General features: G+C 30.7%; 1 pseudogene; it reads right to left on the minus strand.

Annotated features, from left to right (window-relative positions):
- Positions 1-206: 206 nt before the first annotated feature.
- LOC147827741 (small nucleolar RNA U3) lies at positions 207-306 on the minus strand (annotated as a pseudogene).
- Positions 307-3266: the final 2960 nt, after the last annotated feature.

The raw sequence follows: 3266 nt of genomic DNA on the forward strand, positions 1-3266 counted from the left end.
TGAGGGCTGAGTCCTGGTGACCTAATCATCCTCCTCCTCTTAATATATTACACCGAGTCTTAGGTTCCCACAGGTGAATCTTGGAGGGGGGAGTATATTCCAACTTTATAAAATGTGTGTTCAAATTTTCTATTGGGCTTTTTCTTATTAATTTTAGATATTTTAAATATATTCTAAATGTAAACCATTTGTCACTTACATACATTAACACTTATTCCTTCCTTTTTACTCTATTGTGCCTGTTGGTGAACAGAAGCTGTAGATTTTAGTACCAACTATAGAAATGATTCCTGAAAGTATAGCCTTAGAAGTTGTAGATTTTAAAGTATTCTGTTTCACCAATCTTTTGTGTTATGACATACATTTTTGCCTCCTGCTTAAAAAGTATATCTTTCCTCACAGTCATAAAAATATTCTTATGTTAATGTCTAGAATCATTATTTTGCCTTTAAATTTGAAGCTATGTTTCTTGGAGTTGATGAAGAGTTAAGTTTTTCTTTTTTATGTGGATATCCAATCAACTCTGTTTGAGTTATTAAAAATGTACTTTTCCCATTGCTCTCTAATACCAACTTGCACAAATTAAGTATCACTCTATCACAAATCAAATGCTGCTGTATTCCATTGCTCTGTTTGTTTATTTTGCACAAATACTTGTCTCTTAATTTTTATGGCTTTTTAATATATTTGATATTTGGAAAAAAGTTTCTTTTTTGTTCTGTCTATCCTTTGCTTTTGTGTTTACATACATATTTTATAACTACTTTATTAAGTTCTACCAAAAAAACTACTAAAATTTTAATTGTAACTGTATTGAATTCATGTCAGTAACAGGAAATTGATAGCTTTATATTTGTTTTTCCAGCCATGAGCATGGGATATTCTTCTGCTTTTTTTAGGTCTTCTTTAATTTATTTCATTGATAACTGATATTTTTCTCTGTAAAAGTCTTTCATATTTTTCATTAGAATAATATCTAAGTATCTGATGTTGTTAATGATTTTATAAGTTGAGGCTTATTTTTTTAGGTTGCAGTTTAATTTCTAAACCGTAAAATGCATAGATGTTAAGTGTACATTTGATAGATTTTGACCATATTATATAACCATGTAACTAGAGGTATAGAACATTGCTTCATTCATGAAAGACCTTTTTTTCCTCTTTTCCAGTCCCTCACTGGAAACCACTTTTGTAAGTTTTTTCCCCAGCAGATTAGTTTTACCTCCTGAAAATATCATATAAATGGAACCACACAGTGTGTCTGTTGTGTCTGGCTTCTTTAACTCAGCATATATTCTGAAGTTCACCTATACCATTGTGTGTACCAATAGTTCTCTCTTTTACATTACTGAATCGTATTTATTTATATGATATACCACATTTGTGTACTTCCTTGCTGATGAGAATGTGGTTTGTTTCTAGTTTTGGCTCTTATGAGCAAAGCTTCTTTGTACATTCTTGTATGAATATTTGTGTGGCCATAGATTTTACTTTCTCTTGGGGAAATACCTAGAAATGGAATGACTGAATTATAAGGTAGGTGTAGCTTTATAATAAACTACCAGACTTAGTTTCAAGGTTGACATATCAACATGTTTAAATTTCCACTTGTTACACATCCTTAACAGAGTCAATAGTATTGTTATTCTTTTTAATTTTAGCCATTCCAGTGGGTGTAGAAGTATCTTACTGTGGTTTTAATTTTATTCTTCTGGTGACAAATAGTCTTGAGCATCTTTTCATGTGCTTACTGGTTATTTATATATTATCATCAGGTACATGTTCAAGTCCTTTGCCCATTAAAAAAAGACTGTTTATCTTTTTATTACTGAGTTGTAATATATTCTTAATGTGTCTTTTGTCAGATATTGTGAATATTTTACTCCAGTTTGTGTCATGATTTTTATTTTTATAGGGCCTTTGATGAGAAGTTTTAAATTTTGGTAAAATTAATTAGTATTTTTATCTTTTATGTTTGCTCTCTAAGGCCTCAAAACCATTGCATACCCAATGATTGCAAATTTTTTTCTACATTGTCTTCCACAAGGTTTATGGTTTTATCTTTTATGTTGAAGTATATGGTCCATCTGTAATTAATTTTATGTATGGGTTGAAATTTTTTTTATTTTCTAGATGTAGTAAGCTGTTCTTTCAGTATCATTTGTTAAAAAGATTTTCTTCTTTACTCATTAGCTTTGACATCTTGGTAAAACATTAGTTGATTATATAATATGTAGTATATTTTTGGATTCTTTTTATTCTATTGAATTATTTGTTTATCTTTGTGCTAATATCACACTGTCTTGAGCATAGTATCTTTATAGTAAGTCTTGAAATTAGGTAGAGAGTTCTCCAAGTTTATTCTTTTTCAAAATTTTTTGACTAATAGTATTTCCATATAGATTTTAGAGTCAACTCATATATCTCTATGAAAAAATTTGAGGATTTGTTTGAGATTGTGTTGCATATATAGATCAGTTTGAGAAAATATTGAATCTTTCAAACCATGAACATGGTCTATCTCTTCATTTATTTATAACTTTGTTACTTTATTTTTACTATTATGTATAATAGTTTTTCATGTGGAATTCTTTCACATGTATCTTCAACTTTGTTCTGAGAATGCTGTATTTTTATTCCATTGTGAATTATATTTTAAAATTTTGTTTTCTATTTATTTTTCTGTGATATAGACATACAATAGATCTTTAAATACATTACATTAGTTATTAATCTGTTTTCTATAGCTATGTAACAAATTAATTCCAAATTTAGTAGTCTCAAAAAACAAACATTTGCAATCTGACAGTTTCTGAGGGCCAGAGATCTGGAATGACTTAGCTGGTCAGTTTTGGCTCAGTCAGGAATTTCAGTGAACTGCTGGCCAAAGTTGCAGTGATTCACAGGTTCATTGTGGCTGGAGAACATTTTGTCAATGTTACCCACATGGCTGTTGGCAGGAAGCTTCAGTTCCCTACCATGTAGGTCTATCTGTAAGATTATACATAACATGGCAGCTAAAGGTCCTGTGAATGGATGGTCTGAGAAAGAGAGAGTGCCCAGGATAGCAGCTGCAGTGTAACAATGTCAGAAGTGATGCACTGTCATATCTGTCATACACTGTTGGTCACACAGAGAAACTCTGACACAATATAAAAGGGGAATCTATAAGGATGTGAATGCCAGGAAGTGAGAATCATTCTGGAACATCTTGAAATGTGGCTACTCTAGTCTGTTCTCCAACTCTCAATAATGGATAAAATAGA

The sequence above is a fragment of the Heterocephalus glaber genome, unplaced genomic scaffold (genome assembly GCF_053883595.1).
Source record: "Heterocephalus glaber isolate CG9 unplaced genomic scaffold, H.glaber_assembly_v1.0 deba00001442, whole genome shotgun sequence".
NCBI lineage: Eukaryota > Metazoa > Chordata > Mammalia > Rodentia > Bathyergidae > Heterocephalus > Heterocephalus glaber.